At 38.3% G+C, this 21,075-nt stretch overlaps 1 protein-coding gene across 3 annotated transcripts in view; it reads left to right on the top strand.

The window, feature by feature from the left end:
- LOC127452221 (protein TANC2-like) overlaps nt 1-21,075 on the top strand; it is a 225,377-nt gene that overhangs the window by 149,340 nt on the left and 54,962 nt on the right. The window contains exon 1 of one of the 3 annotated variants that reach the window (XM_051717563.1): nt 2,114-2,131. The exons of the other annotated variants lie outside the window; for them this stretch is intronic. The gene's annotated coding sequence lies outside the window, so the exon portion shown is untranslated. Of the gene's footprint in view, nt 1-2,113; nt 2,132-21,075 lie in introns of those variants that run through there. 3 annotated transcript variants of the gene reach the window in all.

Here is a 21,075-nt window from a genome sequence, read left to right as displayed (position 1 = left end):
CAGTACCATTATTGGGACATCCCTAGAATGAAGGTAGGCATGAGTGACTGAAGGGATGAATGGATGAAAAAGAATGAAAAGAGTAATGAATAAAGGTATGGATGGGTGATTAAAAGGATGGATGATAGATGGATGGATGAGTGCTTGAGGGGAAGGATGGATGTTAGGATAGATGAAGAATGAATGAAAAGAGCAATGAATGAATGTAGGTCTGGTTGAGGGATTGAAGGGATGTATTGGTTGGATGGGTTGGTGGATGGATGAAGAATTCAATAAAAGATCAGTGAATGCATGGATGTTTAGATGAGTGTTGGAAGGGATGGATGGATGAATAGCTGAATCAATTAATGAAAAGATCAATAAATGCATGAAGGTTTGGATGAGTGATTTAAGGAATGGGTGGATGGATGAAGAATGAATGAATAAACAGATCGATGAATGAATAAAGGTATGGATGAGTGATTAAAGGGATAGGTTGGCTTGATAAATTGATGAATGAGTGCATGAATGGATGAGTGCTTGAAGGTATGGGTGAATATATGGATGGATGAAGAATGAATGAACAATGAATGCATGGAAGTTTGGATGAGTGATCTAAGGGATGAATGAGTTGATGAGTGCTTTAAGGGATGGATGGAAGGATGAAAAATGAATAAGTGAAAAGATCAATTAATGAATGAAGGAGTGGATGAGTGATTGTTGGAATGAGTGGATGGATAGATGCATTGGTGAGTGTTTGAAGGGTTGGATGGATAGATGAAGAATAAATTAAAAGAGCAATGAATAAATGAAGGTTTGGTTGAGTGATTGAAGGGATGGCTTGGCTGGATAGATTGGTGGTTGTTGAAATGGAGTGCATGAATGGATGAATAAGTAAATGGATGAATGAATAAGTGCTTGATGGATGGGTGGCAGATTGAATGAATGGATGGTGGATGATGATAGGGTGCATGAATGGATTAATTAATTTGTGTATGGATGATGAGTGAGTGAGTGAGTGAGAGGAGGGATGGATGCATCAGTGAATGATAGAATGAATGTGCGGATGCATGGATAATAAAGAGTGAGTGAGTAAATGAAAGAGTGAATGCATTAGGAAAATGTTTGTAGCAGGGACATATGACAGTAAGAGGTGATGGGACAGAGAAAATATGCAGTGTATGGTTTTCTTACAGCGTTAATAAGCTGACTAAGTGTATGTCTATGCCTCAGACACTCAAATGAGCCTTTAAGCATGTTGGGCTGCGCTGATTTGCAGCTTTGTTGTGTATCTAGCTTGCAGTCATTATTGTGCTGCTCCCATTCAATTCAGAGCATCACTAGAATAGCATATTTTGTCTGCAAATGGATTTTATGAGGTTGTAGGAAATGTGCACAGTTGTGCACTGTTCATAAAAGACAGGTATGTGGAGGGCTTGAGAAAACACAGTATGCACACGTTTTTCCCCAAAGGTTGCAAAGAAAGTATCATCTTTTCACAACATTTTTTTTGTAGCTGAACATATAGGTAAGGAGCGTCAAAATGGATGTTAGAACCCTATATGGAGTGACTTCACCTCCTTTGCTTTGTTACCCGCCACTTCGTCATGACAACAGCATCTTTGAATGTGTGATGCGTTTTCCTTGGCCCTTTCAGTGCCATTCTCCCTCTCTGTCCTCATCACTCTCGACCTTTTTTCACTCCCTCCCTCTAGTTGTTGCACCTCTCCTCTGCAGGCTGAAAATAGCCCAGAGTTTAAGTGGCTGCGGGTCGCACAAGTGGGTTATAATTGGAAGTATGACACCTCCTCGTTTCCTGTCCCAGGTGACACTGTGACTTCCACATACGCCATGATCTGCGTTTTCTCTCTCTCTTTCTCCTTCTGTATCACTCTGTCCTGTCCCAGATTTCTCACTTTCTCTTTGACGCTTCCCTGCCTCCCCCCACCAAAAAAAAGCTCTCACCTCTTTCTTCATTTTGAGTGTCAGTTTGTCAATATCACTCAAGTAGGAGCTTAAGATCAGCAGGAGTTTGCTTAAAATACGGAGAACATGGAAGTGAATTTCTGTTTACACAAGGCGAGTGGACAATTTTGGATCTGTTTGGATTCATAACAAAGGCAGAGGAGGTGTCTGTTCTTGGATGAAAATGGTGAGCACTTTAATAATCATCTTGTCTCAGCTTATAAATTACACCTTTTCTCTTTGCATCACTAAGAGAAAAATCATCCTTAGCATAACCCTCTCTTTCCTCTTTCTCTCTCTCTGTATCAAATTCAAGTTGCTTTATTGGCATGACATACTTCAGTACATATTGCCAAAGCATTAAAAAAAAAAGGTAAATGTAATTATGATAATAATAAAAAATAATAACAATAAGATGGAGGGAGGGAGGGGTAAATAAAGAGATGGTGTCATTTTAACAACTGGTATACAGTACTGTATGTACATAGCAAGTAGCATCAAGTAACAGATCTGTTGGTGTATAGTGGATATGTTCACTGATTGTGTTCTCTAAGTTTATGGCACTTGTGTAAATGATAGGCCACCAAGTAAGATTTTAAATAGATCTTTCTCATTTAGTGATTGAAACTCAGGGATAGACATTTGTATTTTGGTGTAGAGTGAGTCTCGTAAGGAGGAGTATTTTGAAAAATGTCCTCATCATAGTATGGAGATTCTGCTGGAGGGATATAGATTCCATAGAGGAACAGGGGCCGGTTGCACCAGCTATACCTAAGTTACGACTTAGCCTAGTTGTGGCGTAAATGGGCACTAAGTCACAATTTATGCACTACTAAATATTTGAGCGTTGCACCATTAAACTTAGGTAGAACGTAGCCCTACGAAATATTTACGGAAGCCTCCAACCAGGAGTAACGGTTGGAATAAAAAAGCAGACTGATACTTTGACATCAATGAGCTAATTTTTTGTGTGACAGGCTTCAATCCTTTCGACATACAGTATGATGTTGACATTTACACTCGTTTACATTTACGAGAGAGAAAAATCTTACTTTTAAGCGTCTCTTCAACATTAAACCGTTTTAACGGTGCAGTTTCCACACGTTCAAAGTTACAATATTATACAGTTGTGCTCAAAAGTTTGCATCCCCTGGCAGAAATTGTGAAATTTTGGCATTGATTTTGAAAATATGACTGATCATGTAAAAAAACTGTCTTTTATTTAAGGATAGTGATCATATGAAGCCATTTATCATCACATAGTTGTTTGGCTCCTTTTTAAATCATAATGGTAACTGAAATCACCCAAATGGCCCTGATCAAAAGTTTACATACCCTTGAATGTTTGGCCTTGTTACAGACACACAAGGTGACACACACAGGTTTAAATGGCAATTAAAGGTTAATTTCCCACACCTGTGGGTTTTTAAATTGCAATTAGTGTCTGTGTATAAATAGTCAATGAGTTTGTTAGCTCTCACGTGGATGCACTGAGCAGGCTAGATAAGAAAAGAACTGTCAAAAGACCTGCGTAACAAGGTAATGGAACTTTATGAAGATGGAAAAGGATATAAAAAGATATTCAAAGTCTTGAAATGCCAGTCAGTACTGTTCAATCACTTATTAAGAAGTGGAAAATTGGGGGATCTCTTGATACCAAGCCAAGATCAGGTAGACCAAGAAAGATTTCAGCCACAACTGCCAGAAGAATTGTTCGGGATACAAAGAAAAATCCACAGGTAACCTCAGAAGAAATACAGGCTGCTCTGGAAAAAGACAGTGTGTTTGTTTCAAGGAGCACAATACGACGATACTTGAACAAAAATTAGCTGCATGGTCGAGTTGCCAGAAAGAAGCCTTTACTGCGCAGGGCAGATATACTATTTATCAAATACGTATCATATTTTAATGGGGATATAATTTATTACAGCTGACAGTTACGTGAGCAAACAAGGTTTAAACATCAACCGTAACAAGATCAAATTGAAATTCATGGCTTTTTAACAGTTCTGTGTACAAATTTGAAGGCTGTATATTGGATCAATACAGGTAAACGTCATATTATGCGACAATGCATTACTTTGCGGAGACCTTATGACTTAATAGCTAAGTCATACCTTAAGAACAGGTGGTGCAACCAAATTAAGCACTGACTTGGTTACAAACTATCTAGTAGTTACTAAGCCCTTAATGTGAAGTTTAAGTACCAACTTACGTGAGACCTTATGCACAGCTGATGCAACCCTACCCAGGTCTTTTTCTATGATTCCTATACTCTTGTCTAATTTGAACCATATGTGGTTTTTACCTTGTTGTAGGGGTGTTATAAAGGGTGCAAGATGATTTCTAATCCATATAACTAAACCTCCAGAGTTTCTACCACGATTAACTGAGTTCAGTTTCCAGGAGGGCACCAAGACTTCACAGTAACCTGCTGGACACCGAGTGGACACATCCAATCTACACCACGTCTCTATCAGAATCAGGATGTCAACATTAGAAATGCTGTTCAGAAAATCATTGTTTTTACTTTTTAGTCCAAATATCCTGGAGCACAAACCTTGAATGTTCCAAAAGCTAATATTCAGCAGTTTCACTACAATATTAAAAGGATTAAAATACAGCTGTTTATCGCAAGATAAAACCAAGAAATTTTAAGTCTTTAAATCAACATAAGTTCAAGAATATGTCAAAAACAGGTCTAATACAGATATTATAACAAATCATTTGTTAAAGCAGATGAACAGAAAAAGAATCATGTGAATCATGCAAATGATAATAGTGAATGAATAAGTATGTTATTTACATTGTAGTTAACAACTGATTGAAGTATAAGTTAGTATGGTGTGCATTTCTAGATTAGAAGCTTGCTGCATAACCTGAGACAAGTTGAGGAGCTGATGACAGGGAAGGGGGCTGTTGTGATAATACCTGGGCGTAACACAGCGACTGTTGGATGGCTCAGGCAGTGGGTGCTGGGCTGGGGCTTCAGGGTGAAACTTGCTCTGCTGTTGATTGTGAGGCCATTGTGAATTCATGGGTCGTCTTTGGGCACCTTGTGCTGTTGCTGAGTGTGATGAGGGGCCAGTGGTGTAGGAAGGCTGCATTCTGAGATGAGGTCTTGAGTTTCCTCCTACGCCGCTTGTTGATGGGCGAGTGGGATAGTGTGATCTCTCTCTCTCTCTCTCTCTCTCTCTCTATCCTCTGCTTTTTTTTTTCTTTCTTTTTTCAACGCTTTTTAAAACTTTTTATTACATTGCTCTCTGGGATAAGTAATTTTGATTGGCCAATCGCAGCATTCTGTGGTCAAGTTCTTTTATATAATGACTGCTAAACTGTTTAATTGACCATTGTCCCAGGCGACTGATTTCCTATATAGCATGCTAGTTTTTGAAACACCAAAGAAACGCGTATTATGAGGCTTTTGTTCTCCGATAGGCATTTGAAAAATTGATTTGTATCACAAGATAATTGATGTGTGTGATTTTTCTCAAGAAATGTAATTAAAATGTAACACAACACAGAACTAATCACTGGAACTGTGGATTGCTCTGTCTAAGATACGTCGGTCTCCAGGGCAATCCTTTACATAACTTGCCCACATCATTTGAGGATGCTTGTTGTCAGCTACCATTTGCTCTCTGCCGTGACCTCATCACTGGGGACATACATTAGCCGTCACTCCTCATTATATGGAATCACAGTGCTCAAATTGTGACAGATCAGTTCTGATGAATACTGGGTGCATGGCCCGACCAGCTGTTGTGTTCCACGATAGGGCCAAAACATAGAAAAAAGATGGAAGTGTCCCCTTAATGAGCGTGGGAGAAGTTTGTAGAACTTAAATATGCTGTTAGCATGCCGTGCAGATGCTGGCATGGTGACAAGGTGGGTGTCCACCTTGTGCTGTTTAACAGTTTACTGGCTGAGTGACTTTGTATATAATTATCACTGCTATGGCATAGCTTGTTTTAAAAAAATTTTTTAGAAAAATAATAATTGCTCTTATGAGTTGTTTATGCTGTATAATATTTTTTTGCTTCCTTGGATTTGGGTGGCTGTTCACACAGAACGCGTGTCCTTTTTTAAAAAATTTTACCAGTATCAGTATTTTAGGTCAAAATTTATATGAATGTATAAGTGTATATTATTGGTGCTGTAATTAGTTTTCACAATTTAAAGTGGTTGTTACCTTCACTAGTTTATTTGAAACAATTCTGCGGTGTGACAAATGATTTTTTTACTAAACAAATTCCATGTAGCATCTGAATTAATATGAGGTCATAAAAGATGCATGCTACTTTTAAGTAGTTTTAGATGGAATATAGCAAGTCACAAATGCAGGACATGTCATCTTTTCAAAAGTATTTCATGTCAACCAGGTCACAGGACATTTAGTTGGTCACTTGTTTTCAATTTCTGCAAGGTTGGGCTGGTTAGCCCTGCCCACAGAGAAATCCTATTGGTCCAAAGTCATGCTTTACACAGCAGCTGTATATTAAACATCAAATAAGTTCTGATTGGCTGGGATTTTACTAGCAGCATTTTTACTTTGTACAGATAGACAAAATACCTGTCGCATTAGTGCCTGATTAGGACACTGTGTAGGAAAGATTTGTGAATCTGTGGTTTTGACAGTTCCCCTGCATTAGACCATTTTAAACTGCTTCAAAATGCATCCCAAGTGATACGTCACCTCCATCATTCTGAGTTTACCTATTATGATACCTATTAATTATTTGTGTACTTTCATCACTTTTCAAGCCTCTAGTGAGCTCTTCACATCAAAACCAAGCAGTCATCAATCAGTGGCTCAAAAGGAAAGATGTTTATTTTTGTTTGTTTGGATTTGGTAGAACCTGGTTTAAGGTATAAGAACGTCTTTAGAGCTTGTCAAATACATGTGATATTGGATATCTTTTAATAAATGGCAGAGAAGGTTTAGACTGAGGTCTTTGTACTCTGACCTCTTCAGCAAACATCTGCAATGACATTTTATAACCCGAAAACAATTACTCTTTTTACACACTTCAACTTTAAACCTTAATGTTGCTCTGTTGGTGTTGACTTTCCTTTACAAGCAGGTTTCCTGGCAGTTCTAGTGCTGGAAATGAGAACCAATAATATAGCTGCAAGCAGCGATGACGGGCCCAAGCACAGCTGGTCCATTTCCACCCGGTGGCTTTCGGAAAACAATGCAAGGTGGACACATGCATTTGGCATTTGATATTATTCTAAACTATATTGAAGCAATTCGAGTAAATATAAGAGGACTATTTTAAAGTCTGTTGTAAGAGCCACACTTCCTGCTGCCAGGTGGTGGCACTATGACCGTGACCCAAAATAGTCAAATCCATGTGATTGACCCTCAAGACTAAACATAATCTCAGTTTTGATCTAAATCACACATTGCATACAGAAGATAGGAGACACTTCCTGTTTCCCATTTTCACCATTAATTTAATGCCTCGCCATGGCAACCCCATTCGATATATCAAAATCTGTTTGCAATTTAGCATCTTCAGTGTCTTGGCATGGTGTTGCACAAATTTGATGCCAGTCACATGAATCCCCTAAGAGGAGTATTTAAAAGTTCAGAATCTGCAATTTTCAGAAAATCCCAAATGGCCGCCTTCCTGTTGGGTGGAGCTAATGACTGTGAGTATGAAAGTTGTTCGGCTTGATGAGAACTATATATGGACCATTTTTGGTGACTGTTGGTGAAAATGGGGGTGCTACAGAGCCCACCCTTATGTGCCCATTTTCAACCCTTATGTGCCCCCCCCGCAACTTTGCCCAGCCCTAATGGCCGACGACTCTGATGTGTGTGACGCATGTTAAGTATCCCAAAAGTAGCGAAAACCTTGAAAATAACAATACTAATAATACGATGACGGGCCCAAGCACCATGGGTCCATTTCCACCAGGTGGCTTTCAGAAAACAGTGCATGATGGACACATGCATTTGGTTGAGTAAACAAGTAAGACAACATGTCTTACCTTCTGCTTAGACATATTGGTTAACAACTTTGATGAGTGTGGCAAATGAAATAATTGTGTAATTTTGGCAAGTTTTGTAATACGCTTAAACATCTATTGTTGCCAGCTGGAGGCCTTATGACCGTGACCCACCATCGACACATTCATGTCATAAGCGTTATTAAACATATGGCTGAGTTTGTCAAATACACTGAATACACTACAACATCATAGAATTTGATCTGTTGCCATGACAACACTTTTCAAGATATCAAGAATCCCTTCACAATTTTACATCAGCGGTGTCATGTCATTATTGTTAACAATTTTGAAATGATTTGGGAAAACGTAAGAGGACTGTTTCAAAGACTGTTGTAAGTGCCACACTTCCTGTTTCCAGTTGGTGGCTCTATGACTATGTCCCACAGTAGCCATATCCATGTGATCAGCCCCCATTACCAAACATACAGCGCAATTTTGATCTAAGTCACACAATACACGCAGAAGAAATGAGACACTTCCTGTTCCCATTTTTTGCCATTAATTTATTGCCTTGCCATGGCAACACTGTTCAATATATAAAAAATCTGTTCACAATTTAGCATTAGGGTTAGACATAATGTTGCCTAAATTGGTGACAGTCACATGAATCCCCTAGGAGGAGTATTTAAAAGTTCAAGGCCTGCAATCCCCCCCCCAAAAAAAATCAAAATTCAATCCAAAATGGTTGACTTCCTGTTGGACGGAGCTAATGATTGCTATTTTGAAAGTTGTTTGACTTGATGAGAACAATATACACTATATGGCCAAAAGTTTGTGGACACCATATGTGCTTGATGAATATTTGATTTCAAAACCTTAGGCATCAATTTCCCCTTTTGCTCTAATAACAGCTTCCACTCTTTTGGGAAGGCTTTCAGCTATACTTTATGTAGTAACATGGCTGCAGGGATTTGCTCTCATTCAGACACAAGGCTATCAGTGAGGTCAGGAACTGATGTTGGTCGATGGGGCCTGACTTACAGTTGCTGTTCCAGTTAACCCCAAATGTGATCAGTGGGGTTCAGGTATGGGCTTTGCAGGCCAGTCAATTTCTTCCACGCCAGACACAGTAAACCATTTCTTTATGGACCTCACTTTTAAGTTGTGATTTAAATTGTAACTGTAGTGGAATACAGTTACTAATATTTTGTATTTTAAATACATAACGCCGTTACATGTATTGTGTTACTCCCCAACCCTGACTGTCATTATATTATTAGCAGATAGCTGGAGCAGATCTGTCACCTATAGACTGGTCCATGTCAGTCATTCATAGAAATATCTTTAAAAGAAATACCTTAGATTTTTCCAGAGCTGCCACAAAATCTTTCACACCTTTTTTGATGTGGGTTATTGCTTTTTAAATGTATGCCAAGACTTCCTCTTCCTACGCAATCTGAGATAACCAAGCAACGGTTGTCAGAATAAAAAACTAAGTACACACAATATGTGAATTCATACATGAGGTTTATTATTAACACACTTGGCTGAATCATTTGACGTATGTGCTCTTCATAATACCCTATACAAATAGTATCCTCAACAAACATCATAGGACCATTTAAATAATAAGGCATGTTTTAAGAAATGTCTCTTTTTGACAAGTGGTTGGAAAGGAGAGCTTTTGTGATGTCAGCAAAAAATAAATAAATAAATAAATAAATAAATAAATAAATTTAATTTCGGAGGCAGAGCAACATTTCAATAAGGGCGATTACATGAATGATTTTACACCAATTATGCTTAATAAGCCCACAACGTGTGTGGTCATGTAAACACCTTAATCTGCTTTTCTTTATCATAAACAGTTTAATCAAAAAAGATTTTTACACATTACCCCAAATTTGTGTTGAATGTTTTCCAATGTGCATAAGTGTTGTGCGCATGCCTGTTTATCTTTTGATGTCAAGAGCAGAAAATTATCCAGTGATTTCAAATCTCGCATAAACTCGGCTTTCTTTAACACTTCTGTTACACAAGTGATAAAAATAGATTTTTTTACATAAGCAATAACCCATGTTTTAATGCTAATGTGATTGCAAAAGAGAATGGCAAAATCTGAATAAACTGACTGGTTTCTCTAAACTTTTTCTGTTTTCAAGTGTTGTTTCTTTAAATTATTTTGACCTAATTTGTGCTCAAATAGCCCCTATGTTCAGATTCACACTAGATTTGGCAAAACAATTTCACAGAGGATGCCAGAAACCCACTATTCACCTAACGTGTGTTTTCAGGCGTGGGAATTCTATCTCTCTCCCTGTACCATGTCTTCTTTATAGTGTCCCCTCAAAGAGTTTTAGTCACGGGAAGTCTGTAGGAAGTGTTTTATGTAGGGTAAGGAGTCAGTGCTGTTTGAATGTGCACTAAACTTAAATGCTTTGTGTGTTGAATTCTGGATATACAGTTTTTTGTGAGCTGAGCCCTTTTAAAGTTCCTCTTCTGGTTTGTTCCTGGACAAAGAGTAATAACATTTGTCAATTGTATTTACATTCTCTTGTCTTGTCTCGTTTATTTATTTATTTATTTTATTGTCTTTGAAGTGAATCAAATCAAGACTGTGAGTGGCAGCAGAGTATGAAACCTAATTTTAACCACATCAACACATCTACATTTAAAACACATCTTTTGATCTCTTGTTTCTATATGTCTGCATTACAGCTGTGGTTTTTCCCACAATAGCATCTCCTGAATTTTAAATTTGGTCTTTGTACAAGCTCAATTTTACAATAGACTGGTGGACCCAGACTGCATTTCCTTCTATACATTTACTGTGCAATAAATATACATTATGAGTATATACACATGTATACATTAAATCCAGCTAGATAGATATCCATTTTTTGGACACTTTCTGGCTAGTTTTAGAGTCCGTTCTGTTCAGAGATAGAGTATCTTGTTGGGGTGGAGCCACATAAAACAGAAATGACGAATTGAACATCATGAGATTATGGCGAAGCACGACATGCTTTGACCAATCTATCTCTCTCCCAATACAATACATCTCTCAGGGCTGCAAGGGTCAGAGAGGAATGAGCCCAGCCCCCTTTAGTTTAACCAGCCCTGTGCCTCTGACCAACAACAGTGTAATCTGACCCCCAGCCTTGTACATTTCGTTAAGCCTTACCATCTGTTTTTCTCTTACCCCTACCCATCACTTTCTTTTCCTCTCTGTTTGTTTTGGGGATGTCCTGACCATCTCTCTTATGTCTAGCTCTGAGTTGATGATGTTACAGACTGTACATATAGTCTTGTTGAAAGCCCTCTGTACTGGAGGACCTTTCCATTGCAAAACAGAAGCTGAGTTTCCTCAAAGTCACTCTTGGTTTGGCCAAGATTCTTGACCTGGATATGCACTGTACTGGTAAGCCTGCCCTGAACTCTCTTTTTTGCTTTTTTTAATTCTCTGTCTATGCAGAGGGCTTGCGTGTGTGCATATGACCCATGCCCTTCCAACATTTTTAACTACGTTTAGCAGAGAACACAGAGCGATGGGTTTTAGTGGTTTCTTGCTGCCCTCGCTCCCGCCCTCCCTTCTTTTGTGGTGTTTGGACTCCAACTCTTCAGACTCCTCATGGTTCCTGTTAAAGTTTGAGCCAGCGGTTTCTCTGAAGCTCAGCAGAGCAACCAAACCACCGTCTAAGTCTTCTCCTCCCCATTCACTGACAACCACAAACTGCTCCAAAGGAGAAAAGAAGCAGGGCTGCGATTGAGGAACACATTTTCCAACTGTATGGACCCTAAAACGGACAGCTCAGACTCTCCTTTCACACCGTTCCTCCGTGGCACCAGACCCCTGCTGTAGGCACAGGAAACCACTTGTTTGGATTATGGATTTTGCTTCTACAGTCAGGAAGGCATGTGCCGGGACCAGAGCCAGGTGCACGTGGCAGAGGAGGAAACGGTCACGTCCGTACGACCGGACAGGACGAGGTGGCTTAGGAGCAACGCAATCAAGTCGGACCTCCACGCTCCTCAGGCAGTGGATGTCACACTTTTGCTGTACATCTCGGGCCTGTACCTCCAGTTTGAGCCTCTCAGATCAATCCCTTCTACAGTCAGGATGCTGCACCAGTCCCAGAGGTGCACAAGGTATTGTTGGAGATGGAGGAGGTGGACAGAGAGAGGTGTATGGAGAGGACGTTTGGGAGGGAGAAGTAGAGGAAGACGAGGAAGGTGAAGATGAATGTGAGGATGAGGAAGAAGAAGATGATGATTATAATGAAGAAGAAGTGGAGGACAGTGAGGAAGAGAAAGGTGAGGATCCCAAAATGCAGGTACCTTGAAATGAACCACAAAGTTGTGGATATATGATGGTGGAAAATAACAATGATGGATGGAACCCACCAAAAGAGATGGAGAAGTGAACTAGCTACAGAGAGGCAACAGACCAAGGGGCTGTTCACACAGGATGTGTTCTTGCATGTTTTTGAGACATGTTTTTAATGGGATAGTTCACCCACAAATCATGTTCTTGCCCTCATGTTGTTCCAAACCCATATGACTTCTATTGTTCTGTGAAAAACACAAAGATGTGAAGCAGAATGTTAGCCACAGTCACCATTCACTTTAAATTAATCTATTTTCCATATGCTGAAATAAAATGGTGACTGATGCCATGTCCACATTAATGCATATTTGCTTGAAAACGCATTCATTTTGCTATGTTTACGTGCCTCATCTACACTAGAATGCCTCATTCCTCCACCGAAAATAGAGCATTTTGAAAATGCTCTAGATTAACACATACATTGGAAAACAATGACATTAGGAAACTGAAAATAGTTTTCAAACGAAAATGGATTGGTGTGGATGTGGCCTGTGGCAGAATTCTGCCTAACATATTGTTTTGTGTTCCACAGACAAAAAAGAAAGTCATACAGCTTTGGAATAACACAAGGGTGTGTAAATGATGACATGAAACAATGACTGATTAAAAAAACAAGACACAATGCAACGGTCAAAGACGTTCGTGAAGCGTATGTTTTAGACTGACCAACAATTTAAAAAATAGCCCAGTGGAACACAAGAACCCAGCGTGTTAATTAGAGTGATGGAGATGGACTGGAGACCCGCATGGGGTGTAATCTGTCTTGATTCGAGGATATTTCAGAGTAGATGTATGCATGGCTAGGGTGTAAATGGTGTGAGTTGGTGGAAAGGAGAGAAGAAGCGATTGGGCGCCAACATGGGCATCAGATGGCTGGTTCACTCATTCATCCATTAGAAGATGCAAACAATCATCAGTAACAAATGATGTGGTGTGGTCACATGGTAAATGGTGTACAACTGTTTTACCATTTTACAGTTGTGGATTGTTTATTGTTGTGAATCCAAACCCACATGACTTTCTTCTGTAGAATACAAAAGGATAGTTAAGTAGAATGCCTCAATCACCATTCACTTTCATAGTATGGAAAAAGATGCAATGAAAGTGAATGTTGATAAAGACTAACATTCTGCCTAGCACCTCTTTTTGTGTTACATGAGAACAGGCCTCATAGATTCATGGCTGTACAAGTGAACAATAAAAAGGAATTTTCCAATTGATCTCAAAGCAGTAGTTTTACAAGGTAATCGGGAAACCAATATGGATTAGCCATCTCAAACGCCCACTTACAGTACATTCTAGAACGGAGACTTGAGTGTTTCCACTCATTTGCCACTGCAGTTTCTTTATGCCTAAATTGTCTCACAATGACAGACCAGCTCTCGTTCTGGCATATTTTTTTTTAGCCAAGAGTTTGTTTGTGAGGGCCTTTGTTGCTCTCCCACCCCCCACCCCCCAAACCACCAGCACAGCCGGTCCACAGCTTGCAACTTGGCTTGTTAGTTGTGCCGCCCTGTTCAGACAGCCACCCTGTCATCGTACAGCAGTCTTCTCCTCCCTGTGAGCCTCAGAGCTTTGCTCTGTTGATGCAAACCAGTTTTGGGATGCTATTTTCAGACATGGGCCTTTTTTTGGAGTAGCTTTGCTGGCGGGTGAGGGCCATCCAGTTGCACTTGGTCTCTCGCTCTCTCTCTCTCTTACCAAATCGATGTAGTTTATCAGTGTCTTGTGTGTTCACTTAAAAAGGGAGATCCAAACGAAATGCCATGTGACTATTTATAAAAAATTACTTAGTGATGCTTTCGAATGTTACAATTGCTTATACCTGGGGTCGGCAACCTTTTTGACATGGAGTACCATTTTTGGTTTTCCTGGTTATTTTATTTATACGTTTTTCACACCCACATTCCAATCTACATCTTGATGTAATCCTTCCTCATGATCACACAGTGTGTTTTCATCAGCTAAATGGGAGGCTAAACACTATTAAAGTGCGACGAGACTCGCGCTGCACATGCAAGCCATTCGCGCATCACAAGCCGATCAACTATTTAGCCCTTTTTGGTGAATTACACCTGCAAAATCCTAAAACGTTATTTCCAGGTTTAATTTATTTTTTGAATATGCTCAGATTTTTAAACCCCACGGTGTGAGTTTACGTTTTCTCTTTTAATCGTTTAATGTAGCCTAATTTTGAGTGTGACCATGGTTTAAGGATGGTGTACCTGTATGCTGGGTTGGAAATTTCAAGGATTAATGGTGGTGTTTTGAAAGTAAAAAAGAAACAAATGAAACACGGAATGTAGGATATTATCCACGCAGCCTGACCGAAGCAAAGTGGGCGCTTTTACTCGCACGATTAACCGAACGTGAAACACTGCCGGCTCGTGATAAGCGAATGGCTTGCACATGCTGCACGAGTCTGTTGGATATACTGCAGTCTTGTCACATTTTAACTTTTTGTTTAGCCTCCCATTCAGCTCATGAAAACACAGTGCATGATCATGAGGAAGGATTACATCAAAATGTAGATTGGAATGCAGGTGTGGAATTTATATAAATAAAATGGTCTACTCTCGCCGCTGCTGGCGTGCCAGTGATTAGCCCTCTGTGTGCCATAGGCTGTCGACCCCTGGCTTATACAGTACATGGGGTTTGGTGATCTTTCTAGACTACTAATCCTACATTTTTTGACAAACAGTTTTGGCTATGGACATGATTGATAACTCATCATGCGCTTCTTGGGGACAGGTGTGCTTGTACTTTTCTTACCAATGGGAAATCTTCTTTTCGGACAAGTGGAAAAAAATCCATTAGACTCAAGTTGACAGCCATATCTAAGGACCATAATATCTTAATATTTCACTGTTTATCATAGGTTTTGACTTCGGCCATTTAACATCCACCTAGCAACCACCAAGAAACTTCCTAGCAACATTTGAACAACCACTCACATCACTTTAGCAACTGCATAGCAAATAGTTGCTGATGTGTTGTGAGTGGTTGTTTAAATGTTGCTAGAACACACTAGCATCATGATGGTAATATTTGCACAACCAAGCACTACTCATATTTTCTTGAGAAAACATAAAAATCTAATAAAAGGCAGAGTAGATACAAATTCTGTCATATTTACTCACCCTTATGTTCACACCGAATCCATCATTATGCTAAACAAAAAAAGCTAGACTCAACACCACAAATAGAACTGAGGGGAATGTCTTGCAGCATGCTTTTAACAGTTAATGTTCTTTCTACCTTCATCCGTCATCTAAAAACACGTGGCGCTATTGTGCAAGATGCTGAAAAAACAGCAAGACAAGGCACAACAGACACATACAGTAGGTCCACCCAGGGCATGTTTACATAAGAATACAATTGATAGTGCAGGCAGATGGACGCAAAAATGCGTTCATAGATGGAACGGCCCCTATGACTTTCTTTCTTCCATGGAACACAAAAAGAGATGTGAAGCACAATGTTAATGTCAGTCACCACTTTTGTTGTAAAACATTGGACAACAAATGCAATGAAATTGAATGGTGACTGAGGCTAACATTCTGCCTAACATCTGTAAGTCATACAGGTTTGAAACAACATGAGGGTGAGTAAATGATGATTAAAATTTTCCTATTTGGCTGAACTGTCCCTTTAACAGAGTAGTGTATTTCAGGCATAGCTGTAATGTTTGTCTGAGAAAGAACTCCAATGTGTCCTCCTGCAGTACAGTCACAGTAGGCCAACTGTAGTTTAATGGGGCCGGTATGCAGTCTTTCGGTAGAAATTCCTGTGTCAGAGCCAATGGAGTGATATTTGAGTTATTAGATTAACTGCTCCTTGCCTCTCTCTGCAACCCTGTTATTAGGCGTTGAACGATTCAGTTTTTCGCTGAGTTTTATATTCTCTGCTATGCAAGCAGCTTTTTGCATGTGCGGTTTGTTAGAGGCTATGTATCACTGCTTGCCTTTATACTGTGCTTATTTCGGCTCAGATTTTAAAAGCCCAGTAGTGCATATCAAGGGCTATAAGTCAAATCTTTGACACTGGACCAATCAGCACGTCCGTTGCTGTAACCTCTGATGCAGCTCTACAGGTTTTACAAGAGGCAGACACATGACAAATGACGATGAGGTTTAAATCCCTTGTGGTTCTGATGTTTTTTTGCTCTCGTGAAAGCACAAACAGAACATTTTCCAGTGGGACCAGGATCCCCCCAGGGGGGTCCGAAGCAGGATGCGGAGCTGATTTTGTTCCTCTGTGCTGGGGTTAAAGAGTGGAACTTTAAGCGGCTCCCATGGGGCTGCATAGATGCAAACATACAACTTAAAAATCTGAGCTCAGTGGTGATGTGGTTAGTGTTCTCATTTTGAATAGCGGAGAGAAACGCCATGGTATCACTAGGGCTTGGTTATAGACAGTAGCTAAAGAAAATTATGTCAATATTTTTCAGCCTTTTGGCAATATTTAATATATTTTCGATATGAATGTATTTTTTCTAAAATTACTTTTAAAAAGTGAATTTTATGTTAAAGGAATGTTCCAGGTTCAATACTAGTTAAGCTCATTTGACAGCATTTGTGGCATTATGTGGATAACTACAAAAACCCATTTTAGATTTGTCCCTCGTTTGTTAAAAAAAGCAAAAAACATGGTTATAGCAAAACACTTAAAATGGATGTAAATGAGGCCAGTCCATAAACATTAAAATACAGAGTTTCAAAACATTACCTTAATCCAAAGAAACATTGTTTTAACCAAAACAAATTATACTGAAGATGTTAAATGCAGGCAGTAAAATGCAGCAAAAATGCAAATAAATAAATAAAATGCAGTTAAAAAAAAATTAAGGCATGTATTCCGCACTGTTTTCCACTAACTTCCACTTAAAACAAGGGCGAATGAAATTATTATTATTTTCATTTATATGCATCAATTTAAGAAATACATAGTAATCAACAGGAATTATTTACTGTAACAGCATGTATATTTTTACTACAAAATGTAAAAAAAAAAAAAAAAAAAAAAGAGAGAGAGAGAGAAAAAAGTCAAAGAAACTTAAAAAAAAAAAAAAAAAAAATCCCAGCAATTTTTTGGGGGGGCTTCTTATGCTAACATTCTGCCTAACATCTCCTTTTTTTGTCCCATGGGAGAATGAAAGTCTTACAGGTTTGGAACAACAAGAGGGTGAGTAAATGATCATAAAATTTTCATTTTTGGCTGAACTGTCCCTTTAACAGAGTAGTGTATTTCAGGCATAGCTGTAATGTTTGTCTGAGAAAGAACTCCACTGTTGCCTACTGCAATACAGTCACGGTAGGCCAACTGTAGTTTAATATATATATATATTATGTATGTATGTATTTTTTTACAATAAAATTTGAAAATAAAAATACAAATAAAAAAATGTCACACAGAAACTTCCAAAAAAATCCAACCAGTTCTTTTAATCATTACAGTTTTGAATCAATTAATTTAAAAAGACAGCTTTCACTGATTTATGAAACTCAATTAAACTTACCAACTTTAATGCCTTTTTTGAAGTTTAAATTAGAGATACTATTTACTGTAATACATATCTGACTTAACGCTTTTATACACAAGAAACGATTGCAAACTAGTTCTAATGGCATGATCTTTTTATTTCTTCCTAATTAAAATGACAATAAAAATCATCTCAATATTTAGGATGTGGATATTCAATATATCGCCCCAACCTAGCTACCACAGTGAAAGGTTTACATTAAAGGCACAATGCAGTACTATTTTAATATAAGTATTTTTGCTGAATGAACCTGGTAATGTTGAATGTTTCTAACTTTGGTTTTGTGGGAGAAGATCCTTGTTTGATCTCAGCTGTAAAGAACCTGTTGATCATAAATCACCTTGTGTTTTTCCTTTCTTTACTGTAGTACAGTCTTATTTCCACAATCACATTGTACTAACAAAACCATCTAATATTCTTTCTTTTTTTACAATTTGTAGGCCAGATAACTTGAGAGCTTTCTAAAAGCTATCTTGGATATTCACCCAACAATGATCATTCTGTGATTATTTACACACCCTCATGACATTCCAAACCCAAATGACATGATTACTTGATTTCTTCTGTGGAAAGCAAAAAATAAAAAAAAACACACGCACAATGCAGAATTTTCATTTTTGGCAGAGCTATCTCTTTAAATGGATGCCATTGTGGGTTGAAAGAATAGAAAACATGCTAAAGAAAAACAAACCTCAGAGACTTGTGATTTTCCACCATTCTGCTATTTTAGCTCCTGCTGGTGTCATTAGAGGGATTCAGAACTTTATTATATGTTGTCACATGTGACATACATCTCGCCAGAGGTACAGGGAAAGAGGGAGTGATAGGAGGAAAAAAGACAGGAATTTTGGTTAAAATGTATGAAAGAGACACATACTTCTGCATAATCCCTAGCAAAACATAGTTACCATGAAAAAACTTTTTTTATGACTATTTAGCAAGAAAGATAGAACACTGAAAGACTGTGTGTTAGCGCTCTGTCATCTGAGCAAATTCCCATATATCGACTCATCTAAAATAGATACACATATTCCAAAACAGGAAACCGATTTGTAGGCTTGGTTATTTTATATGGAAAAACTATTGTTGCATGTAGTGCTTATAATAATGACTATTTGATTTAAAAGACAATGACAATTGTCTCAAAAACCTAGGCAGCATTTGTGGGCATCATAGGTGTGATTTAAACTCCTGAAGACCTCGTGAAATTGCTTGACAAATGGTGGGTCATTCTCATTCTAGAGAGAATTTGATTACACAAGAAGCAGTGTACATTTTAAATGTAGGTATCTGCGAAAGTCTAATTTTGTCATCTTTTAGGTGTATACTAACATATAGATAGTCTTAGGTGATCATCTCAATAGCTCACTTAGAAATGTTTGATGTGCTTTGACTTAGGTGAGATGCTGTCACATTGTCACAATGGTATTTCATGTTCTGGACTCTTTAGGTGGAATCAGATGTCTTCTGTATCAAGATGCAACCTTTTGAGACACTTTCAGTCAGTTTGTAAAGTTACGATACTTTTGAACAACTTATAAAAGCTAACTGTAGCAGGACAGGGCCGCCGCTGCCTGAGGCTTTGGTTTATCAAAGAGAAATTGTGAGTCCCTCAAGACATGTTTGTCAGAAAGGCGAGTCTGTGTCGCAGAGGTATAGCAACTCGCCCGGTATTTCTGAGAAAGGCTGTTTTGCTTCGTCTGTTTCTTTTGAATACTCTGTTTAGTTTGTAGTCTGAGGTGAAAGGCATGAAAAATATATAATCCTAAAAAAGCTCTCTTCCCTGTGGATTTAGCCACCATTGGGACATTTCTTGCCTTTTGAAGTCTGACTAATGCACAGTCAGCTCTGTTTTGACTGTGTGTGTTAACACCACTTTCGGGGGCTTAGTCACATCATGCATAGTCTCTGAAAACAAGTCTTACCTCGCACAGTTTTGCTTCTTATGTAATTTTAAGGATGTTTCTATCATTTTACTGAAGAAAAAATAAATTTATGAATTTTTTTTTTTTTTTTTTTTTTTTTTTGCTGTTTAACCTCCTGAGACCCAATTGTGACTGCTGTGTGCATTTTCCATTTCCCTTTTTGATTTGTTACTAGTAGCACCTAATAAACATGCAAAAAATAATAATCTAGAGCAAATAGTTTTCCTAAAAATGTATGTCCACATACAGTACGTGGAGAGCAGGACTAAGTTGTGAAATTTTAAATAATACCAAGCTATAGAAAGTCAGATTTTTTTTTAATCTAATTTTTTTATCATGTTTCCAGGAGTGTTGGTTATTCACGTTTTTGAGACGTTACAGACATTTCATCAGAAATTACCATAATTCATTCTGATTCATAGTAATGCCCAGCATCATCCAGTCAATGCCAACCATGTTAAAATAAAATTAGACATTATAAATTCTGAATCTATGTACTGATTTTTATTTTCACATGTCTGCCAAACACGTTGAGTGGTGCAAACATCATTTGCAGCCTGAAAATGAACTTTTGGTTGGATTTTAGAAGAGAATGCACTAAGCTGCATAGGAAATCTATAGGATGCTCCCTTGCTCCCTATTTATTTAGTGAATGACTTAACCTTCAGTATGCTGTCTCTCTGCAAAGGTCTCAGAACCGTTCGAAATGCCGCTTATTTTCATCCTAACTCCATATAAAGCCTCTGAAAGCAAAAAAAAAAAAAATATATATATATATATATATAAAAATTCTTAATGTGAAAATGCACAGTAAATATAGGATTTCTAATGAAAAACTAGTGCTGTTGTCCACATGAGTGGTGATTGTGTTTAACAGCGTGCCATTTTGTGATAAATCACGCACATTTTAAAAATAGCATATCATATTAAACTAGAGACTCTAATCTTTTGACTTAAACTGGTTTCAGTGTAAAAACTTAATTAGGTTTTTTATCAGATGTAGTTATGCTGGCATTTCTCCCAAAGACAAACTCTGCTGTGATCGGCAACATGTTGTATTATCACATGACAAACCCTTTACTGACAGCCCAGAGTCTTCTGTACTGAGTTCAGTTAGTTTAAAATAATTTGAATAATGCGTTGCATAAAGCTAAGCCAAAACACAATGCGCAGAAGGACGCAGGGTGGCACGAGGTTAAGCCAGCTGTTCAGGAAACACAATGACAATCAGTCGCAGAAAGAGATTGTGAGGTGGTTTAGTTTGACGAGGTGTTGTACAATTAAAGTCATATTTGGGTTTATCTCGGTACTTTTTA

The sequence above is a fragment of the Myxocyprinus asiaticus genome, chromosome 14, assembly GCF_019703515.2.
Source record: "Myxocyprinus asiaticus isolate MX2 ecotype Aquarium Trade chromosome 14, UBuf_Myxa_2, whole genome shotgun sequence".
Taxonomy (NCBI): Eukaryota; Metazoa; Chordata; class Actinopteri; order Cypriniformes; family Catostomidae; genus Myxocyprinus; species Myxocyprinus asiaticus.
Note: the sequence above shows the minus strand (reverse complement) of the source record. Positions and strands in the feature narration are given on the sequence as shown.